At 43.5% G+C, this 12,917-nt stretch overlaps 1 protein-coding gene across 2 annotated transcripts in view; it reads right to left on the reverse strand.

The window, feature by feature from the left end:
* pitpnm3 (PITPNM family member 3) overlaps positions 1-12,917 on the reverse strand; it is a 112,084-nt gene that overhangs the window by 92,475 nt on the left and 6,692 nt on the right. The window lies entirely within an intron of this gene.

The raw sequence follows: 12,917 nt of genomic DNA on the forward strand, positions 1-12,917 counted from the left end.
GATAGTTAATCAGAGATGTCAATGACATACAAAGGAATGGGTAGCTGTTTTCCTCTTTTCATTCACCCCCTCTTTTCCATTTCCCATTTCTAAATCCTGCTACACTAATCCGAGCCAAGACCCATGGAGTGGCTAGTCAGTGGTAAAATGGTAGATGCATGCTCCATATAACACTTTTGCACAAAATATTACTCAATATTATGCCTATAACACCAGCTGCTTCCCATACCATTACTGTACTTGCACGATGTACAATTAATATGAAACGCATTATGACCCATTACTTATGTAAATCACTTCTGCAGGTAGTGCAACGTCAAAATCGTCACAACTTTTTGGAGAACAGATCTACAAGCTACAGTAGCAACGCCTCGCGCGTCAACGCGTTGTTGCCTTGTAGATCTGTTCTTCTTTCACAACACGTTGCCAGTAGCCCCTCCACGTTTTACCCTACAGTCTATGGGGCACAGACTGTATCTTAGCAACACTGAAACCACTAACTCTCATTGGTCGTGTCATGAGTAAATGAGCCAATGAGCTGAGGCCACTTTACAGACACCCAGAATCGCATCCTTGGACAGCTCGTTCACACGCTGACAGTCACACAGCAACCACAGGTGAGAGTCCGTGAGAGCAGGACAGCAGAATCACCGTCATTTCTGAAATAAATCGACCTGTCATTAATATTGATTCCCCGACCTCAAAATACGGACGATTTCTTACTTTATAGTGTGTGTGTGTGTGTGTGTGTGTGTGTGTGTGTGTGTGTGTGTGCTACAAAGTTAAGAGCTCCAAGGCCCCAGGACAGAGACAGTGATGGCCTTTAACAGAACAAGAGCTCCAACTGGACTATTCTTTAGGTGTTGTTAAATCACTCAAATCAGCCAGAACTTTTTGATTATGACTATGGACACTATTATTATCCTCCTATAATTTGACAAACCTCTGTAGTGCGTGGTGTCATGGAGTCATAGTCTCATGGAAAGCTGCCCGGTTCTCCTCAGTGACTGGAGCAATTGCTCTGAGTTTGCACACAGCCATTGACCATTACCATCTGAACTTAACTGCGAAGCCCGTTTCTCAATTTCATCAAATCTCAACGTATCATTAGCGTTTATGTGTCAAACAATTGGGAGATAACGTTGCCAGGTTTCGCACGAAAAACAAGCAGCAAGGTCTATGAAAACAACGCCAAACGACACGAGCCCTACAAGCAACAATTGCCCCTAAACCGCTGCCAACATGGCAACGCCAATGTCTGTCACGCTCTGCAAGTGAGCTAGCCTGCTTCCACACCATACACCCCGCCCACTCTCTCTCTGTGTGTGTGTGTGTGTGTATGTGTATGTGTGTGTGTGTGTGTGTGTGTGTGTGTGTGTGTGTGTGTGTGTGTGTGTGTGTGTGTGTGTGTGTGTGTGTGTGTGTGTGTGTTTGCGACGGGACCCGTGGGTTCCGCGTCGGGAGTTGCCCGTGCGGGGGAGTCACCGCGACGAGACCCGCGGGGGGGAGGAGGGGGGCCGCCACGACGGAACGCGCTGGGGGGGACGCGCGGCAGGACATGCAATAACCCCGAGTTTGCAACTACTTTCGCCTGCGCACTTCACCGGGTATGGTCTAGTATTAAACTATTATAGGGAGCATTTTTGTCTCCACCAGGCTGAAGGCTGTCTGTGGACAGCTAATCTCTGGCACCGTTGGACCGATCAGTGTGAATCTGTGCACGCACACTCCCTTGAGGCCAGAGCAAAAATGACCCAAATTTTTACATCAGCCTGTTATAGCGCCACCAGCAGGCCGAGTTTTGCAAAACACATTTTTGGCTATTACTCCCACTACAGATCATACTCCATCCTGATTGGCTAAGTTCGGCATCTAAAGTTTGCAGGAGTGGCCCGTTTTGAACAAAATGCCTCAAATCATGAACGTATCGTCCGATTCGGCCGTCATATTTCATCTTGATTGGCTAAGATGGACTTTTATTACCTGATCTTTATGTCCTCTTCATTCTATTATCCACTTCCACAGTAATTTGCTCAGAGGCCTGCAGCTCGCTGAAATGAAGGGATGATGTCATCCATTACTGGAGCACCTGTATTAAGTCCATGTTTTAACTCCATCTCTTATACTGTACACACATGGCTCCAGTGCTCCACATGTATGTGTACAAGTTATTTGAGACGCTCTTTTCTTATGGCACTACCATGGATGAATGGATCAAATATGTGTGTGTGGATGGATGGACGGACGGACGGACGGACGGACGGACGGACGGACGGGGGAGAAATCAAGTCAGCTTACAGGGAAACATTTTGCAAAGACTTTAAGAGCATAGTTTGTATTTCCCTCTTCTCCCACTCTCTATGCACAGTGCACACCAGCCAATTAACCAGACATCCTGTGTTTGGTTTAACAATACACTCCCCCCTCTGTGAGACTAGTCCCCTGCGACCTATTATGATCAACATGGTCTAACTCCACAGGTCATCATTCATGGACTATATTAAGACAATATGCCCCATTTGGGTTAAACAAAATCTCATGGACACCAGGCTGTCTCTTTGCCATCGCCGTTTGTGGAGATTTATCATCCTTATTTGATTAAACCTGCTCCATTCCCAGGAAACAGTTGACATTGGTATGCATAGCTCCAACTTAAACCTCCAATGGAGATTTACGACTGAGAGCCTCTTCACACAAAGGGATTTCTCCTTTTATATCAGGATTGTGGAATAAATCTATGTTCTAATAATCTTTTGCATGTACTTTTGTGTGTGTATTTATGTACTGTATGAATGCATGTACTGTAGGCCTATTTATGTACTGTATGTATGTATCGAAAGCTTATTTCATGGTGAATGCAAGTATGAGGTTGGATATTTAAAAGTAAGTGGTCTAGGTTAGATTTGAATTTGAACTCTTCCTCTCACAGGGACGCTATCAAAATCTCAACTGGCGGTGCCACACACTACTGTGTCTGTGACAAGAAAAGATGTTCATCGGTTGTCAGGACAACAGGCAACCCCTCCACTGAACTCCTGAAACAAATAACCACTTCCACGTTACTTCGGTCGCATGTGACTATTGTACGCTCATCCCGTGATCTCTCTGTGTCCACTTCACCGCAAGGAGAACAACTTTGGCCAATCAGCCAATGCTTATCAACATGAGAAGTTAGCCGAAAACGATCTGTAGCGTCACATTAAACTTGGATAGCCTATATGAACCACTGAAGCCTCTGTCTAATTACGTGTCTCCATAGACCCCTTAACAGACGACGTCACACTGATAAGAACCAGTATAGTATGCGTGCAATGAAACCCATTCTATCAGGTCTCGCTTGGACGCGCCTCACAAGCCAACACACAAGAGGGGGTTGGGGTGAGCTGAAACCAGCTTTACTCCTTGTCATGCCATGGACATTTACTCCCAGGTTGATAGCAAAGCTCCGCAGTGTGCTCGCTCTGTGATACATGCACTGTCTCGTGTAGACAATCATGGTACAAGACCACCACCTGAAGAGCAGCGAGTTCCAGGATACATTGGTGCCCGGTCCTGCTGTCATCCACCACCCAACAAGAGCAAGCCTTACCACACAACATACCTACCCACCTACAAGATGCTCACTCAGCTCAAGGCGGAGAATCCAGAAATGTTCAAGGACATCCTCCCAATCCTTGTACCTTTCCACCAGCTGATGTCCTACATCTATGTCATCTACAAGCGATTCAAGGGCTCTGGAATGGCAGACACTCTGGTTACAGCAGTGGAGGTTTTGGTAGACCAACCACTACAAGGAAAGCACTACAGACGGGGCGTGCGGTGCATCCTGCTCTGGAGAGAGATTCTTATCCAAAATCAACTGTCCCACATTCTTGAGCACAAAGAACAACGACTAAAAACCTCACATGACAAAGGTCTACAGACCAACAAGAACACAATGCAAACGCAGGGCTTAAATAGACAGGGATTAACAGGACACAGGCAATCTCAACAGACAATCAACACTGGGATAGGCTGGGGAACTAGGAGGACACAGGTGGAAACACTGAACAAATTACAAGACTGGTTAAGGCAGGTAAAAGTAACTAGGCAGACAGGAAACACTGGGATCAATACTACAAAATAAGGGTGACAAATGAGTTGACCTTTAAATTCACCTCAAGCAACTAACCTTTCTACCTTTGCATACAGAATACTATTTTATGTTAGGCTATAGTGCTCATTTATTTTTGGTTCATTATGAAAATGTGATGGGATGAACTGGACACCATAATCTCAGTAGCCTACACACAAAAATAAATCTTTGCCTGCGCGTGTCGCTGTTGAGGGATTTTGCCTGTCAATCATCGCCTCTGCCCCCCCTCAAGGAAAGGAATGGGGAGGGGCGAGGAGGAGAGTGGGCGGGATTAATCGACTATGACTTCAAAGTCCAAGGGCCAATCACAGACTACTTTTCAGCCTAATTTTTCAGAAAACCCCAGACCACAAAAAATCCACTGAATGTTCAAAGTTCAGTTTGTTCGGGTGTAATTGAGGTCATAAAACCCCCCAAAAAACATAAAAAACTAGAGAAAGTGCTCCTTGGAGCACAGGTCTCTGCCAGGTCAGGTACGTTATTGTGGCCTCCTGGTGGCGCTATAATAGACCAATGTGAAAAGGGTGTAATTTCTTCTTAGGCCTTTCACGGCAATCGGACACTGCATTCATGATTTGAGGCATTTTGTTTCAAAAATGTGTTTTGCTAAATTAGACCTGCTGGTGGCGCTATAACAGGCCAATGTGAAAAGGGTGCCATTTCTTCCTCTGCCTCGTGGGAATGTGCGTGTGAAATTTCACGGAAATCGCAAGCTGTGTCCATGATTTGAGGCATTTTGAAACTGACCAATCCTGCAAACTTTGGAAGGCAACCTTAGCCAATGAGGATGGAATATGGAAAATGGGACATATCCGTGTTGATCACATGACTATAGAGATACTGTGTACCGATTTGCATGACGTTTGTATAAAATCTGTAGGAGTAAATGGGTTTTGCACAAATCGGCCTCCTGGTGGCGCTATAACAGGCCCATGTGAACATTTTGGGGCAGAGGTTCTGAATTGGCATCCAGGCTGAGGGAGTATGTGTGCACAGTTTCGGAGCGACCGGGCCAACGGTGCCGGAGATTAGCTGTTCACAGACGGACACACACACACACACACACGCACGGACGGACAGGGGGTAACACATACTCTCGCCATGCCTTTCGGCCTGGCGGAGACAATAAAAAAAAAGTGAAAATAAATGTGAAGGAACCTTTAAACATTATAAGGCCAAACTGAATAAAATACACAGCTAAAAACACAACACAATGTTAAAATACTATAATTAGCTGACTTCTCCCCCCTAATATTTTATTGTACAGTCTTATGGCCTTCGGGATGAGGGAATTCTTGAATCTATCTGAGCTACACTGTGATAGAAACCTGCCACTGAATGTACTCCTCTGTGAGGAAAGGGCTGTGTGAAGGGGGTGCCTAACATCATCCAGTATGGATCTTGAATTCTCTTCTGTGCCACTGCCACCACAAACTCAAGCTCGATCCTTACCATAGCGCCAGCCTGCCTGGTCAAGCTGGTCAATCTGAGTGTGTCCTTCTGCTTTGTGTTGCTTCACCAGCACACAACAGCATAGAACAGGACACTGGAAAGAAACCACTGTCTGATAGAACATCTGCAGAAGTTTCCTGCAGACATTTAAAGAAGCCAGTCTCCTCTATTTGTATGACTCGGCCACCCCAACCTCTACCCCTCGATGGAAACTGGCTATGGCGTTAGGTGAGGCCTCCGAAAGTAAATCTCCATCTCCTTGGTTTTGGAAGTGTGTACAACACATGAGTAAATTGAGCAGACAACAGGTTATTGGATTTGGTCTCATGATCTACATCTGGGTTAAGGGTGAAATATCTAGAAAGTCAAGAGAGAAAAACAATAAATAGAAACTCCAACAGTGGAACACTGCCACTTACTGCAACTCATAACATGTCTCTTAGGAAAGAGAATAATGACTCATCAGCACTGACTGGACAAAATGCAGCTACAGTATCTTTGCATGAAAACAAGACTGTGTGCGAGTGTGCGTGCGCAGTGTTGGGAAAGTTCACTTAAAATATGAACTAGTTCAAAGTTCAGTTCACAAATTTTCAAATGAACTAGTTCAAAGTTCAGTTCATAATTCAAAATTTTGAACTAAAGTTCATGGTTCAAAAAATGAACTAGTTCAGTTATTTATCTAAGTGTAAATTAGGCTTTATCCCAGAGAGAGCAGCAGCAGCAGAGAGATAAAGAAAAGGCATCAATAGCGAAAAAGACTGTGTGTGTGTGTGTGTGTGTGTGTGTGTGTGTGTGTGTGTGTGTGTGTGTGTGTGTGTGTGTGTGTGTGTCTAATACAGCGCAGAAGCTTTCTTTAATTACAAAATGATCTTGCTGCGTCGGAGACTCTGCTAGAAGAACAAACAGCTGTGGGTCATTATCACTCAGCATGCCACAGTGACACAACAACTTATAAACGGACATTTATTTTATAAAGCTAAGCGTTGCTTCTCTTGCATTTTTAACCCAAGGAGCTATCTGTAATCACGGAGCTGTCTGCACGTAGACTGCATGAGTTCACTCCGTGCTCACCCTGGGCAAGACCTGCGATGTTGGTTGTCTAGGAAGTTGACAACCGGAAATGGTTGAATTTGGCGGAAGTACCGCCCAAGGAAATGACGTTGATGCTTTACAAATCTGTTAACATTCTCCGTGAATGAAACGAGTGTTGTGATTGGTCAAAAAATATCGTTTCCGGGGGAAACGGAAATCTGTCCACTCAGGACTTCATAGACACTCGCTGCTTCAGGTCGTGACCAGGCTCTTCTTTTCGCAGATGAGTGAGGCTGGGACCGAGGTTACTCCGTGCTGCGCACTGTGCGCAGAGGAATTGTTTTCTCTTTTTTGGCTGATGGTGCGTTCAAGACGCCTCGGAAACACAGAATAGGATGAAATACAACATGACAAACCGATGTAACCATGGAATTTTGGGACACTCTTGAACGAAGTTAAGAACGTGAGAGAACGCCGTTCACAAACGCCAGAATGAACGCGTTCACAATAACGTTCATCTAGCGGATATACAGTACGTTCAGTTCACGTTCGCCCAAAATATGAACGAGTTCATGAACGATCGTTCATTGAACGCGTTCAGGCACAACACTGTGCGTGCGTGTAGAGAGAAGGGGCTGTAAGTGATTTTCCTGTGTTAGTTTAACATTGTGTGCCTACTACCACCGCAAATATTTGGATCTCCAAGTACTACTATGACTGATATTAAAATATTGTAGCGTAGACCTTCCCTACCCTATTCAGCTATGTGCACAGTTCACAGTTCACACGCTTGCCAACTTATGCCAAGTAGAGCTACCACGTGTCAGCGGACCTCTGGCAGTAGAATGCCAAATACTGTAGTCACTTCCATCGGACAATCAGGTTCATGAACGAACAAGCAAGGAGAAAGAAAAATAAGCTTGGTAAATGTTAATACATGTCATCTGTCATGGCTCCTATTCTCCATGACACAGTGTCATCATTTAAAAGTGGCACCAAGTTGAACTGTTTGGTAGCCTTTTCCCCATACATAATGTGCGCTGTCTCTTTGGCTAATGGTAGACACAGTTGTTCACAATTAGTCTCTGATGTTGTTGTATTGTTGTATTAATAACTTCTTTGTGTTTGTTGTTTGTGTTTGTATTGTTTTGTGTTGTATCGTATTGTATTGTATTATATGTCATGATTGTTATAAATAAAGCTTTGTTCACAATTAGGTGTGGCTTGCGCAGCTTTCACAATACAGACGCTGGCACTATGCAAGCGTCCTCTGCGTACTACTAGAGGGAGCATAGTCTGAGAAAATACATTTTCAGGATAGCCAGTCAGGATAGCCAGAAGAAAGAAATGAGGGACAGCGAGGGGCGGGAGGTGGGGCGGCAGCAGCAGCGGCGGAGCGGCAGCTTCCTATGCCTAAACCTAACCCCTAACCCTAACCTCAGTAAAACTATGCCTAAACCTAACCTTAACCCCTAACCCTAACCTCAGTAAAACTATGCCTAAACCTAACCTTAACCCCTAACCCTAACCTCAGTAAAACTATACCTAAACCTAACCCTAACCCATAACCTCAGTAATATTTTATTACAAGGATTAGTAGGCTACAGTCCTATTGATTCCGCGCTGCCACTCCACCGAGGGTGCTTTATGTATATCTTTGTGATATATTGAATATTAAGATGTTATGTATACTCGTCCCTGGGCTTTGTCTAAAAACGGAATAAAAAGATTTTGAAAATAAAGAATAATAGAGCATTTAACAAAATAGTTTTAACCCAAAAATATGAATTCATTAATTAAATGTATAATTGTGTAGTATATTAAACAGACAATTATTAAAAAGTCAAGAGAGGACACCAATAATGTATTTAAACCTGAACGCCGGCAGTGGAACACTCCCACTTACACATGGTCATGACATGCCTCTTGGGAAAGAGAATAATGACTAAGCACTGACTGGACAAGCTACCCACACAAGAAAACAATACTGTGCGTGTGTGTGAGTGCATGCGTGTGTGTGTGTGTGTGTGTGTGTGTGTGTGTGTGTGTGTGTGTGTGTGTGTGTGTGTGTGTGTGTGTGTGTGTGTGTGTGTGTGTGTGTGTGTGTGTGTGTGTGTGTGTGTGTGTGTGTGTGTGTCTGCGCGTCAGTTCACATCCCGTCAGTTGAAAATGTTAAATTACAGAGGAGGTTGGATCTTCTGTGAATTGGAAATAGCCCTATAGCCTTTCCACTAATTTAATTACACCTTATTTCAGCACACAATTAAAATCAATTACCACAGCCAATGTGAAACACAGGAGATTGATCTCTGCGTCGGCAGAGCTAAATTGCGCACTTGTCACCTTCCGCAATGGATAGTCTCTCTCTAGCCTTCCAGACATCCTCCCCACAGGTTCTCTCTGACCCCCTACAGTTCAGCTGTGTTGATAAATGCTGCTCATGCATTGCTACAAAAGGATGAACAGGATAGCTAGTTGTAGATTCAAAATCCAGTCCAGCCTCCATTCCTGTCTGTGCAATAGTCACATTGTACAGTACACAGTAAAATCTTCAGAGCTAATTCATCCATTTGTAACTCTGAGAGTGACGGGTCCTAACCCTAACTTGTAAAGGTTTCATTTGGATCCATTTGTACACTTGAGTTAAATAACAGGCTGAAAGATGACTGCATGCAAATGAACTGTGCTTCTGCCAGTGGCTTATTGACCACAGGCTTAAGAAAAGAGCATGAAGAGGTCAAGGACCTCCCAGCAAGCACAATGACGTCATGATGACGTTATGATGACGCCCGGTCATCACCCCGGTGACGTTCAGGACTAGGCCAGATCACAGCCCATATGGGGATGATCTTTACGTCATTTACAGGACGTCATCACCGGGACATCATATGGACATTTGGACAGCAAGTTTGGGTGATTTAAATGTGTTTGGATGACGTCCTGGAAGTGACGTTTTTGTGGTCAGGATTCATTTTGGTTGAAATCAGGTGATATTCTGGGCCAGATCTGACTTGTCTTGGTTTGACTTGATCTAGCCCCAAAGACGTCACTGATTGGTCCGGGTCCTGACTGTGCTTGCTGGGCTACTTTCAAATGTTTATGAAAGTGTTGTGGACCTAGCCTGGAAACCAGACAAATCTGACATTGCAAAAAAAAGTTATGATTGGATTTCACTCCCTCCGTAGTGAGTAGTGAGGGACCAATCAGGTCCCAGTATGCAAATGTTGGGCGGGTTTATCACCAGAGGAATTTTCTTAATTCGGACCTTGGAAATGCAGGTTACACACAGAGATTCCACACTAATATCTACGCAGTGACATTTGTCTGGCCATGCCAGGCTGTTGTGGAGCAGAGCCTAGGAAAGCAAACTTAAAGGTAGGGTGATATTTTTTGGTTAAAACAAAAAGTATTTTGTTAAAAGGTTAAAGCACTATATTCTGATAGTGATCATTGCTATATAGTGTTTGTTCAGTAACAGGAGTCTCCCCGTCTCTCCAGCTCTTTAATAAACAGAAAATACATTTTCCGGTAGGTGTCAAAATCTCAGCCAATCAGGGGAAAGTAGGCCTACCCATTTTTAAGCTTCATTTTTATAGTGTTCCAGTTCCAATTTTGTCTGCTCATTTCTTAGTGTCATCACTTCCAATTTCACTTGATCTATATCCTGATTGAGTTCTCTATCCTGATTGGATAAAATTGGAAATGAAACTGAAACTGAAACGAAAATGCATTTTCTGTTTAATAAAGAGCTGGAGAGACAAGGAGACTCCTTTTACTGAACAAACACTCTATAGAAATGATTACTATCAGAATATAGAGCTATTTAACACTTATTTTAACCAAAGAAAATCACTTACCCTACCTTTAAGGTTACATTTTGTACATTCTCTGAGTTAAATGAACGCTGATAATTTTACTGTGTATATATACTGTGGTTAGTACCACAGGAATATAAACCAGCAGAGATGTGTAGAAGGTCACAGGACCACATAAAGGACATTTCACTTCTCACAAAGCAAACAAATTGGTGTAATTTACTTTAGGAAGTGCTTAGTCTAGCATCAAAGGGTTGGATAGAAGCACCTTCAAAAGCAACATTTGAAGAGTATGAGTGAGTCATCATCCCTCACACTTGCATCAGTCTGAAGTGATTTCACCAAGGTGAAATTGGAAAGACCAAAAGCCAATGCCCTGATTTTTATATTCAAATGTCAGAGCTGCAATCAAACTGCCTACCATGAATGCCAATTTCCTCATCTGAAAAGCCCAGCAGGTTGTCACTCCAGCACAGGGATGGGCAATTAAACAAAAATACATTGATATTTAGAACCAAAACTTATATAAACTGAATTATCAAGCAAGGTTTTCCCCCTCATATATCAATGAATTGACACTATTTGAAAATATTCAAATAGATTATTTATAATCGACTAAATAGATTAGTCTGATTAAAGAGGTACTTCACTCCCAAATTACTTTATTTTTCTGTCAATTACTCACCCCATGAAGCCATGAATTTATGGAGATTGTTTTTGTCACATTCCTAATGCAATATTCCAATATTTGATTAATTAAAGTAAATATGAGAAACAAAAGCAATACTTTATTTAAAACATTCGCTTATACTCTGGGCAGTAATAGTTCTCCCAGTGATTACACTGATAGTTGTTTTGAAGTTCATACATATTTTTTATATAGTTTTACCTTGGCCTCCTATTTACTTCAATTAATCAAATATTGGAATAATGGATCAGCAATGCAACAAAAACAAACAAATCTCCATGAATTCAAGGCTTCATGGGGTGGGTAATTGATCGAAAAAGATGTCATTTTGGGGTGAACTATCCCTTAAAGCACTCAACCCTGTATTATACTTTGTTGTACAACAATGATGGCATACAAGAATAGAGAAAACTAGAAAAAGTGCTCCTCGGAGCACAGGTCTCCACTAGGTCAGATAGGTTATTGCGGGCCAGTAATGTTCGGAATTCAGTCGTTATAGAGGTGAATCAGGATGGACTATAAAAAAACATAATGTGTACCGATGTGTGCGTGATGTTAAGACTAAAGGCCTTTGCAGACAGGGTGCGATTTTTCGCACGGAAAAAACGGACAATATCATTTTTTAAATCAACACATGGTTCTCAATGACCTCATGCACACCGGCTCCGGCACACCGGCAGATCCATCTTGATCACATGACTGTATAGATAATGTGTACCGATTTGCATTATGTTTAGACAAAATCTGTAAGTGTCACGTTCTGGACCCGCCCTTCCCCCCCCCTCCCCCTTTGATATACTTTGAGTTTGGGTGTTGAACCCGCGGTGTGCCCAGCTGCAGGCCCTGTGGGCTATTGACAATCAGTTATAAGTGTTAAGTGTTAGGTCCTGCCGATGCCTTGTGCTCGATGTTAAATCTGTGTCACAACGTGGTCCTGTCTATATTTCCCTGTGTCGTGACCTGCTCCTTCTGTTCCCTCTTGCAGAGGTGTAGTCTTTGTTAATTCGTTATTCTTCTAGTAAAGTACTAGTTTTCCTGGTAAACTCTCTGTGTCCGACTCTGCTTTTGGGTTCTGTCGCCATTCCTTGTCACACCGTGACAGTAAGAGTATAGAGTAATATGAAAAATGTGTTTTGCAAAAGTCGGCCTCTTGGTGGCACAACAGTTTCACGTTGATCGGGCCAACAGTGCTGGAGATTAACGGACGCACGGACGGACGGACGAACGGACACACACACACACACAGGCGTACGAACAGGGTGCAAAACATAGTCTTGGCCACGCCTTCGGCATATCGCATTGCGATGCATTGTGAGCCTGTGGATCTGTTATTTTCATACGTTAATCGTAATCGAGGCAAAAGCTTGAAATAATCGTGATCTTGATTTGAAGTCCATATCGCTCAGCCCTACCATGAGCCATGACTGCGAAATCCCTCATCTGAAAAGCCCAGCTGGGTGTCACTCCAGCAGGTGAAATGGTACCCTGCTCTAGGCCTGGTCCCCTGACCTCACATATCACTGGGACAGCTGCTGTGTGCATGGTGAGAAGCTGTTCCCTGACAGAGGCCCCCGTGTGCTTCCCCATGACAAACGGCCATTACGTTTAAATTAACACTGCTTTATACGCTCAACTGAAATGACAGAGGTCAGGGGCTGAATGCATTAGCACAGGCATCTGTAGGATTCAGGGAACACTGTGTTGAGCAGGCTTCCCGGGGAGCCATTAGCTGTATGGCAAAATACAGATGGCACATGTGTCATACTGCAACATTTACAATACTAGAAAATGT

The sequence above is a fragment of the Gymnoscopelus microlampas genome (genome assembly GCF_963454915.1).
Source record: "Gymnoscopelus microlampas genome assembly, chromosome: 8".
NCBI lineage: Eukaryota > Metazoa > Chordata > Actinopteri > Myctophiformes > Myctophidae > Gymnoscopelus > Gymnoscopelus microlampas.